Source organism: Echiichthys vipera (genome assembly GCF_963691815.1).
Source record: "Echiichthys vipera genome assembly, chromosome: 21".
NCBI classification, from domain to species: domain Eukaryota; kingdom Metazoa; phylum Chordata; class Actinopteri; order Perciformes; family Trachinidae; genus Echiichthys; species Echiichthys vipera.
Window position 1 is genome coordinate 5,558,617 of NC_139846.1, and position 12,364 is coordinate 5,570,980.

The following is a 12,364-nucleotide window of genomic DNA, read 5'->3' on the forward strand; positions in this document are numbered from 1 at the left end:
AGAGATGATGCCAATAACCATTCCCTCAAGTCTCATCACACATAAAGCCACAGGCCATTATTAATCATTTAGTAGGTTTCATAGTTTGGTTCACTGCTCATGCTCAGCACCTGTCAAACTACACTGTGGCAAGGGGGGTTCCATTTGATTAAGTCTCTTTAGCCTCAACATCCTCCCATCAAAAAGGTCACCATGCATCCTTGTCTGATAGCTGCACTTATACTTGCTTTGCTATAACATTTTTTCACACAACCCTAAAATTAGGCCCACCTCACATTTACACAATGTAATCAATTGTCCTCACTGTTTACCTATGTCAGGGGCTGTGTGAGCTCACTTGGCGTCTTTCTGCAGATTCCTTTTCAGCTGCAACTTTGTTGTGCAATGGACATCCTTGCAGTTTAATGTGATCTTTGGAGCAAGTGGTGTTGTATTCCTCGCTAATGCTGTGGAATTACAAGCTTAGCTGGACCCGGGGGAGGGGGGTAATATTTGAGAAAAAATGTTGTAGATTTATGAGATTAAAGTGGTTAATCTACAAGAAAATAAAGTTGCAGATTCACAAGATTAAAAACTAGCAAATCTAAGAGAAAGAAACTCAGATTTACAAAATTAAAAACTAGAAAATCTACTAGCAAAAGGTCTAAATTTATTAGATTGAAAGTCAGAAAATTGATAGAAAATTAATTGTTTTACACTCCCTGTTGAACTACATTGTTTCAGGATGCATGCAGGCTATTATGTCTGCAACAAACTCAACAAACAAAATACTGTGTTTTGAAGTTTAGAAAGAATGAAGGATGCTACAAGGTCCAATGACATCATGTATAAAACGGGAGTCGATGAGAGACTGCATTGTGGCGCTTCTAACGTTATATGTTTGAAACTTTAAAGGCACTTGTTTTTATTATAGCCACCTTTGGCTCCTTTATAGCACTTGGCCAAAGATTTGTGGCAACCAAAGAAAAACAGTTTGAACCAGTGACGATTGCTCTAAGACTGCAAGGGAAGCTCAGCTTCCCCTAAAATGTCACCAAAAGAAAAAACAAGTGGTGAAATATGTACTGCTATGTGTACATTTCATTGACTAAATACACGCTAGAAAGCCTTCATCTTTTATTCAGAATCAGCTACTTATCACAGGTAACCAGCACAACTCTCTTCTCATTCATCCACACAGCGCCACAGTGCTTTACACAGTCGGACGCTCAGCTTCTACTGACTTCAATGGGGAAGCATAGAGCGGGTTGTTCAACTGCAGAGAAACTAGACGGTCATTGGATAAATGCTGGGCTTTGTCCCACCCATCAGACACTCAGCGTTTCTGGGGGTCTATGGGACAGTGGGCTGGCCCGGACGCTTGGCTTCTGCATGATGATTGGATGAGCTGTCTGAGGCGGAATCCTTTTTTGATTGACAGCTAAATGAGAAAATCAGCGATCTTGAAAAATAAACATTCAGTGGAGCATTTTCCAAGTTTTTCATTCTGTTGTGCTGATCCGGAGACTTTACCGATCCCCAGCGACTTTGTCTTTGTTTAAAACGCGTTGTGTTTGGCGACTTTGTTCTGTCACTCTGCGGTTTCTTTCCTTAACAAGAAGTGGCAGCTGCGGAGCTTCTCCCCCCGTCACGATCACTCACACTCACAGGCGGTCACATATCACAGTAGACCTGGCGCAGCAGCTCCAGCTGGGCCAAGGCTGTTTAAGCAGCTTAGCTCTGCTGACCATTGAGAGGACACAGGTCATGTCCCTGGAAAAGACACCTAGTTGGTACGACAAGGTCACAGATGATTTTCTTGAAAAGGAACAAAGGGTATAATTTACATATCAATAAACAAACACATTTATGATGCAGGCAGAAAAAATTAGCTTCCCCTCCTTGAAAGACCAGCAGCCGCTACTTGTCAGATACAGACATCATCTTAACTTTTAACTCTTAACGTTTCAATATTTCGATATTGGCAAAGTAGTGTACTGTTTGTAAATCAGCGGCAGTGGATGAGAGACTGGGGTCCATATTTATTTATTTTTTCATACTTTGCCCTAATACGTCGTCGTATGTTTCTGTGTGTCAAAGAGGCAGGGAGACAACAAAAGAAAAAAAAAAATTTCACCTCAATTTTAAACAAAAACCAACATTTGCTTAGATGCATTTACATAAGTTGGTGATTAATGTATGCCTTGAATACAGCTGTGTAAAAACCTTGAAATCGTGGCTGATCATGCATTCAAAACCACCCTCTCATGACTACCCCCACTCTACATGACATTAGGAACATACAATTTGCATGTCTAGAAGAATAAAATGTGGTAAAAACAAATTAAGTCTGAAATTACAGTAGAGGTAATTGCATTTTCACGGTAATAGTTGAGTCAGGGCGCCTCCATGTTCACTTAATCTCACTCTGGAACATTTATTTTACAAATTACACACTACAGAATGGAAATCACTAAGTCTGCAATCCTTAGAAATCCCGGTACACCTTAGATGTCAGCTGGAAAAAATGCTTTTTAAATCCAGCAGATATAAGCAGACAGACAGAAATATTAAAACGGTTGAGTGACTGCGGCACCTGTTCCAACAGTGACTTAGATCCATGTGTACAAAAAGGAGAAGGCCTTTATATTCTCTCTGAAATGGGATCAGAGGAACTACTACATATATTAATGAATAAACACCACACACAGAGAGATACATAGCAACCACTGCATCATACTGATGCAACAACAAAGCAATCTAATACTTGTGTGGCTTCTGGTTATTTTGCTGCGTGAAATTTCATGCACTAATTAACATGTAAGGAAGTGACGATGGTGTCATTTCTTACCTCTGAGGGCTTGAGCTGCCTCTGTGACATTTTGATCCCCAAGCTGCACGAGTTCCCCTCCCTGTGTGAGGTATTGATTGTTTATTTATTTCATAATTTTAGCTTGGTTTTTTTTTGGATGGGAGGTGGAGTTTCGTTTATTCTGACTAATTAGACTCAGGCTGTTTGCTTATGCCATGCTTGTTCACTATGGCATAGGGATTTTACATTATCGGGATCACATTGGTATAACTACAAAGTGAAAAGTCAATGTATCTACAGAGAGGAACAAACAAATCTTCCAATAGCACTCAAGCAGTAAAGGCCCATTTCTGATTCACTAAAGGACCTTGTACCTGAACAAGCTGTTCTCATGCATGTAACAGCGAAGAGTAATGCTAACTAATGTGTGTGTTTTCCACATATTTATTGCCTGCGTATTCCATGTATTGAAAGCAAGATAAGTACTGTAGTTTAAGCCAGTGAATCACCTCATACGGAGGTTGGATGGGATGGTGGACGTGTCCAATTACTTCCTGGTGGCATTCATGTCCTGGATGCAGTACAGCAAATCAAAACCTTGGTTCTAATTCTAACCAAGTGGTTTTCATGCCTAACCCTAACACACTTCCAGTCCATCGACTTCATGGTCAACTTCCTGTCCATCACCGTCTTTTATCTGACTTTCTTTCACTGTTTGGTAAGATCAAAGACTGTATAAAAAATGGATGTAGCATACGTTCTCTTAACTTGATCCAGTCGTCCTCGCCTACGGGAGTCAACATCTTGTCAGACTTTAACTCCCCCTCCTTGCCTCTTACCAAAAAAGGGCATGTATGTAACGTTGGGGGGAGGGAGAAGCGTCCATCTGGCTGATGTAAGTGATGGCCAGCGGCTAGCTGTCACTCAAGAGCTTGCACCCGTAATTATTCATAAACTTCAACCTCCAATAAAATAAAAACTACCCTGGTCAGAAAAATGCACCCCCCTAGGTGTTGTCATGGAGATATGACCTAAACACACGGACTAGAATGTTTTTTGTACCAGGCCGCCTTAGATAGGTTTAATTATGCTGTGAAAACGGCCTGATTAACATTGGGGTCAATGAGAAACTGCTCTATTATGAAACCTGCTCCTACTGGACACTCAGAGAATTGACATGTTCGGCACTTCCGTATTGGATCAACCAGGAAGTAGCTGTGGTGGGGGCTTGGGTAAGATGTCATAAAAATTTGACAACATTTTACAAATAGGTTGAGCCTAAGAACACGTAAATGATACATTTCAACAGTTTAGAATTCATCAGTAAATTCATGGCAATTGACTAATGTTTCCTTCATCATGCAGGTCGCAAAATGCAAATACATTTTTTATTTTATTTTTTATTTATTTTATTTATTCTGCTTTTTAATTTGGCATCAACCTCGGGTTTGTACACATAATGTCGAAAGAATAGACTTGAAGCATAAATGAGTGTTTGAGGTCGTGTTTACACCGGTAAGATGCAAGCCTGACGGAGCAGGTGCAGAGAGCTGACTAGATTAAAATGAGAGTGCATCTGTTGCGTGTGACAGGCAAGTGAGTCTGAGATGCCTGTGGTCAAGGTAAGATTTCACCACAGCATGCCACTTTTTCTTCCATGTTTATGGAAACAACAGGCAACTTTACCTGAGACTTGATCAAGGCTTGATGAAAAACCATGGCTGTCATGTTATGTACAGTAATGTGTTTCTGTGACTGGTGTGCCTTTTAATAGAGAATAGAATACAAATAAGATACCAGGGAGTCATTCAATTCATTCATTCAGTTGAAGCTGGACTTGTAGTTAGGCCAAGAACAAAATGGTCTGTTTGGTTATAAAAACACTTTAAATGGACTGCACAGATGTGCACAATGGTATACAGGTTGTTTTTTTGTTGTTGTTATTTTTTACATAGTGGTTTGGTTTTGTAATTTCAACTACTGTGTCCTTGCAACAATTCTCCTTCCATCATCATTCAACCAAAGCAGTCAAAACAGCACAGTGCTTTTAGTCCCAAATGAAATATCACTCCCAAGAGTTGGAGATGCTGGAAATTAGTTCCTTTGTGTTTATTTCTTATCTTCATAAATAACAAAATAGTATTCCACTCAAGGGAATAAGCCCCACAGTGTGTTTTAAAATGTAAAACTAATAAATTCCTGACACAGGTTTTAAGATTCAGATTTTGGTGAAAATGCAGGGTAAATTAGATGTGGAAATACCATAGAGTAATGAATATTTCATAGTAAAGCAAAGATCAAACCACACTTAGAGGAAGAGAGGAACCTGAACAGACTGACTATGGTGAGTGTATTCCTACAAAAGAAAGCCAATCTTGTTAAGACTTTTATTTATTTAATTAGCACTGCACTAAGTGGAAATCCTTGTTTATCCACCTGGAGGGAATTCCGGATTCAGGAATTAATTTCATTGCATAGCTGTCAATATCAAACCTTTCCATTATACAGTAGTTTACCTCCAGTGATCTCTGAAGAATTAATCAACAGTCAATCAAAGGGAGTTTATGCGCAGCCCTGATTTGGTTTCCTCTTCCCTGCAAACACAATTTGAATACACGAGGCAACAACACAGTGAAAACGCATTATACATTCATGTTGCCCTTACTTTCACTACCATGAAGGGGCTGCTCTTCCTCTGTCAGTCAATAAAGGACAGTCAGGGATGTTTGTACATCACAGCACAGCAAAAAGGAGAAACAGGCAGAGCTGGTACACAGGAAATAGGTTGAGGACATCCTATTAAATGCTGATGATCTTAAAGATCAATTAGCTCATAAGAGATCATTAAGTTCCCCACTGCTTCTATCACAGTTACACAACACAGCTTTGTAATGTTCGGCTTTTTCAGTCATGTATAGAGTCAGTTAGACGCCTGATTCAGGACTTTGCTGTATATTCTCTTAGGTCCACCAGTGCAACGCTTAAAGTGTTTATATATTTATTATCAATTTATGTGTGTGATATACTGGGTCTTCAAGAGGTTTCCAAATATCCCTCCCTACATTAACAACATTCAATTTTAAGCAGAAGATTGACAGAAAGCACTTTGAAATTTTAAGAACGCTTATGGTACCTTACCTTTAATCCAAGCTGTAAAGGTGCAATCAGACCAGATGTGATGACCGCAATGTACAGAAGCAATTTCACGCCAGGCAACGCAAATCTCCTGTTACATGCTTTGCGTTCAGCGCTGGGATTCTCCCTGGTAAGCACTAGCATAACTTCCCATTTAGCGCATCGGCAGAGTAGGGTTTAGCTGCAGCCATTCCAGGACCCTAGTTGTTTGCTCACAGCACCACCCACCAAACAACTAACCCCCCCTCCCCCCAACAAACCAAGCAACTGGCAGCTAGCTAACAGCAGTTCGGAGAGCCAAGGCGAGACCGAGGTGTTTAGCTCAGCCCGGCTTGGCCCTAGCCTACTTGTCCTTGCTAAAGGTGGCTTCTAGCTAACTGCCTCGTTTGGCTTTTCAATGTATCACGGACTTCCACAACACATACAATGCAGCAAGGTTGGTTATCTGCATTTCTCTCATCTCATGGTCGATGAGAGAAAGAAAAAAAGCAGGAGAAAATGTTGTATAAAATGTTATATAAGCAGGTTTGCATCATTGCTCCAATCGATCGGATGAGGCGATTGAATCGATGATCAAAATATGATCAAGTGATGCGACACCGCATCCGGTCTGAATGCAGCCTAAGAAAAGCATGTACAGTCAATTACATTTTTTAAGTTTGAATGAATGACAATGTCCAGAATTCATTGCATCCCTAAGAAGAAAGTTATAAAAGTACTGTTAGACAAGATCCAGTTTATGTCTTAGATCTGCAGGTAAACTTTTTTCTAAATAATTGTTTGATTGTTATATGTTTAAATATACTTAAAATGTGTGAGTGTTATGTTTGTGTCTTTGTTGGCATGCAGCAACACAAAGTCCAAGGTAATTTTCTCATGTTGACAATATAACATCATATCTCTTTCATCTAGAAGCATGCTATTGTTAAGGCGTCAATGTAGTTTGTGTGCAATCCTTGAGTTGCCAAAATTTCTAGTCCATAATTAGCAAAGTGATTCGTTGTGATGGACAGAAAAGAGAAAAAATGCCTCCCACACCATGAATCATATTGGATGAAATTAGTTTTTATTAGACATGGTAGAAAATGATACTTGTTGAATGCAGTGTCATAGCTCGGTGGAATTTGTCTGCATATAAACATAATTGATATATACAAATGGCCGAAATGGGGCTTGAAAATGTCTTCACATAAAACCTAATGGCACTATAAGCCTAAGTGAATGTGCAATAGATTCTTCTATGACTAGGCTGACTATTTGGCCAGAGAGTCATAAAACAAAGGCTCCAAGTAATTACAACTATACTTAAAGCTTTACAGCTCAGCTCAGTGATAGTGAATGAACAGAAAGTCAACTGAATACAATGAAATTTGTTGAAGGACACGTGTTTAAATCTAATGTTGAAGAGGCTGAGGGTGGAAAACATACTATTTACAAATATGAGACAGGGGCATATCCTTTCCTCTTTATGTCATCCCTATGCCCTTAATTTGATTTGACCCAAGTTCAGTTCTTGACACTTCAAACAAACATGGCCACTTTGGGCTGATGCTCAATGTTAATGGTGTGATTAGTGCTGTATCCTTCCCTTGGTGTGGCAATTTATTTTGCTCCATTAAGCCTTTGAAGCTATGCCCTGCTGACTCAGATGCTCTTAGTAACAAACAGTGATATCAAAATGGCTATTACCACCAAAATATATCATGTGGAATTGCCCATAAGGTCATAACAAAGTGCACACCCTGTGAAATGCCTGAAAAAGAAAGGGATACATCTACATGCATGTTCTCTGAGAAATGCCCTGCATTTTTATTAGAGATACTAACTGCATGTTTTTGACCAACGTATCATGGCATAAATGGATATAATTAATGTAAGAAATAAGATAAGAATAGAATAATAAGAAGTAAGAAAGTCCTCCTAATTAAGCAACAAAATAAATTGCTTGTAATCGTCATTCTCTAAAGCATTTTCTAATCTGCTAAAGTTTGGTTACGTATGCACAATAATGTCTTTGTAAGGGCTGGGAAAAATCTGGGTTTTTGGATTAACTAACTAGTTGTGGTTATGGTTGGAAGACACCAACCAGGAGTGGTTTTGTATGTTAAAGTCCATCATCTGGTTGATCCATCCAACCCTGACGACCTCCTCCCTTTGCAGACCTTGTAGACCTACGCTGTTTGCTCCTTTGTTCACAGACTCATGGGTTCTATAGCTTCTCACTTGAACATAGACAAAAGTATGGCAAAATGCAATGAACTATGATTACCAGGATGGTGCACTTGTAACAATAGAACAGTTGAACGCTGTTGACACTTTCATTCACAAAAATCCACCCTGTCCGTGTCATAGACATATATACAGTCTGTGTTGCGAAGCACTGACTTTTGGTTTGAGATGAACTAATGTAAATCCTTAAAGGAGATATAAAACCAAAGCAATCTCAAAGGGGAGAGATAACTTAGATAGAGAGTGTTTTTGTGTGTGTGTGTGTGTGTGTGTGTGTGTGTGTGTGTGTGTGTGTGTGTGTGTGTGTGTGTGTGTGTGTGTGTGTGTGTACATTAGTAAACAGATGATGAGAGAGAGGCGAACTCCTGGCCAGCCTTGTGGACTGAAATAGGCCAGGATATTTAAAAACATACATCCTTGTTTAGTGGAGGGACAGAAAGTTAGGTAAAGATCAGCAAACATGCAAAGCAAATATGAACAATTGAAATTCATAGTCAAAGACTATTTAAATGAGAATGGATGCATGGTCATGTTAAGTATGCATTCATTTACACCATTAATTACTATTAATTAATAATAATTACTACGTGGTTATTTTTCAGATAATTAGCTATTTAAAGAGTGGAACATTTTACATTATTGTTAATAATAGCACTGGATTAAAGGGCGGATCAAACCTGTGCTCCAGAGACCATTCATTCATTCATTCATCTTCAACCGCTTATCCCGGGGTCGGGGTCGCGGGGGGTGCTGGAGCCGATCCCAGCTGACATCGGGCGTGAGGCGGGGTACACCCTGGACAGGACGCCAGTCTATCGCAGGGCACATAGAGACGAACATAGACACACAACCATTCACACCTACGGGCAATTTAGAGTCTTCAATCAAGCTAACACATGCATGTCTTTGGATTGTGGGAGGAAACCGGAGTACCCGGAGAAAACCCACGCACACACGGGGAGAACATGCAAACTCCACACAGAAAGGCCCAGACCGGGATACGAACCTGGAACCTTCTTGCTGTGAGGCGTCAGTGCTAACCACCATATTCATATAATATCTAAAGGAACCTTCACATGACATGTTTTTTGCGCTGGGCTCACCGCGATGTTGGCCGCAGGGACACAGTAAACGGCTAAATCAATGTTAGTATTAAAACAACTGTTAGCTCGTAAACTGCCTATTCACAAACCTGGTGTGACTTCTGATGAACCTCCAAGCTTTACGCTTTCTTCCCAGATTGTGATACGACTTTAATGTAACGTCAAATAGTTTGGGGAAGCTTGGAAACACAAACATTACGTTTTTCCTCCATCTTTCTAGCTAGCTTGATGTCACTCCCTGGTTGCCTGGGAAATGTAAATTTCACACTCAAAGCTTCTATCTCATTGGGTATGCTTTTGAAAGGTCAGCAGCAACAAGGTCAAATTTGAACTTTGAATGCAGCGGCAGAGAGTCAAATCTTAGAGGTGCGCGCCACTACAACGGGCGCTGCTGCTACATCGGGCGTTACTGCTTCCTTCATAGGAAATGATTGGAACGGCCGGGGCAAAAGGTTTTGCTGCACATCATGTGTAGGGGCCTTAAGACTAAATATAGCTCCTAACTGGCTGTGTTAGATGGTGATTGACACTAAACAATAGAAAATCAGACTAGACTAGGCAATGGGACAATATTTGGGTAGTGGAAGTTGCATGCAGGTAAACAGTTTGTGTGGAGAGCGTAAGAGGTGGAACGCATGGGCCAAAATGCAATCACGGAACCATCGACATTGTCTGAAGACGATTTAGCTTTTCATCAGCTTTTTGTTATTATTTCCCTGCATCCATGTGCAGATATGTGTTATGGAGTCATATCTCTTAACCTCAACTCCATTCTCTGTCTAAAGTTGCTAATCAGACCGTAAACAATGACCACCACTCGGATAAAGGAAGTATTGGCCCACATATCTGGCTACACCGGAAAGCCTGAAAATAGCTGGCTAAGATGTCGTCAGATAGATGATGGGTTCCAAGATTGGAGACTGCCAAACTTTTGAAAATGACAACTGAGGAAGCTGCAGGGTTTGCTCAGATGAGCAATGGAGGACACAGCGATGTTAGCTTAATCTCCACCTTGTGTGAAACAGGGGGCACACACAAGCAGTAAAAGCAGGTTATTTGTTTTTATACAATTGAAGTGAGAAAACATGTCAGCAGATATTTTGGCTCAGTTTAATTGAATTTCACCATTAAAAAGCAGAAGAAGCAGCAGTCACATGTTACTGTTATCTCCAGTAAGTGCATAACAGCCGTGTGGGATTTGAGACAATACTTAATTTACACACTACCTAAACATGGAAATGTAATGACGGAATAACTCCTTACATCTATGCTAAAAATGTCAAGCCATTTGAGATGTGCTACAAGGATTCTGTGCAACAAAGGAACTTTTTAAAATATTCATTGTTCTTTATGAACCTTTGTCCAACACTATTTCCCATCTCTCCCATATATTGACTCATTTCACTAAGTATTTCAATGTAATCTATATCTAAATAACCTATGCTCATTATAGAAAACATTTCCAGCACTGCAGACTGGAGTCACAGTTGCCCTTTGCATTTTCAAAGCTTTAATATAATTAGTAAAGACTATGTGCTCCTGCTCATTGATCTGGCCAATCAGATACTAAATGTAGAGGCCATAACCACATTTGATTTGACATCAACAAAGCTCTCTGGCATGAGCCCAAATGCTGGCTGAACAGATGAGACATAGAGTAACAGAAGATAAACGGCTTTAAATTAAGCAAACGTCCATTGATTTGAGAAGTGATTTGGGCTCAAAATGCTTACAGTTCACTCTCATATTTCCGCTGCATTGCAGAGTTTACAAACCATTAAAGCATGCAGGCTGGGGATGTGTTCTTCCTGACTATGATGAATTGCCTGCAGCTTATCAACATGAGTTGGCATATGGTGCGAGGACATGGATTGATGGGGTGTCAATCAATCTGTCTATGATTTGAATGTGCTCATATGAGTTTCTTTGCCCATGGTGGGGAGTAAATCCCAAGATGCGTCTTAAGTAAGCATTAATTCAGTGTCAGAAGATTTTGAGGTAGATTTACTGGAATTCAGGCTACATTGAACTATCCATAGGGCTTTGACAGATTTAGATTAGTGCCATTTAAAGCAAGAGACATTCTTATTATACAAAAACATCATTAAGACCTTTGAAGCTCCTTTGAGTAGTCTAATTTATGTCATGACCTTTTTCATATATGTATAACAAGATTAAACCGCATTGCAGAACTAGATGCATTTATACAGATAAAGTACATAGAATCATTTTAAAACATGAGTAGAGGGGAAAATGATGCATTGCCTCGGTTTTGGTAATGATCAGACATATAATCCCAAGATCACACACACACACTTAAAAATATTACACTCAAATTCACTGACATAAGTACTACATTTTCAACGATAGCTTGGGTTTTAAGAATGATCTCATATGTCTTTTGGCTGAAGAAAATCTTTTGCGAACAAAGCCAGGCTATGTAGTTTTAGGAATAATTCACATAATTCCTGTCAGATATCACAGCTTGTCTTACCACTTGAAAAAGATTTGCTGCTTATCATTCTTCAGTATGATCATTAACCTATACAGAGCAGTCTCATTAAACAATAAATCTGAACTTATAGCTTTGTTTCAATAAGTATGATTTATCTTCCCTTAATAGTGCTAGGATGTTTTAGCATTATGTGAAAATTGCGTCATCACCTGCTGCTATCTCCACTATCGATTGTGCAAGGGCACCATTGGTGCATTTGGAGCTTAGCACCGCGCAAGATAATTGTGATTCTTTAAAGACCAGAGAACCCTCTGGGTTGGCTGTGCTCAGCTCTGAACGCTAGGGTGTAGTTGCTATAAGAGATTTCTCAGAATTTCTGGGATTTGTCTCCGTAGAAGAATCCTGACTTCCCTATTGGTCATGCTGTTGCACACAGGCTCAAACTGTAAGCTGTAAGCTCTACCACTTTTATGCTTTCTTGGTGTTTAATTTGGAGGTTAGGTTAAGTTAAAGCTAACCGTAGCATGGTGCTGCATGGATGCTGCAGCAATGGAAAATATGAGAAATATAATGTGTTTTTTAAAGATCAAAGCTAAACATTTTGTAGTTGACCTGAAAAATACAAATATGACCCTGAAAGCTAGCATAATA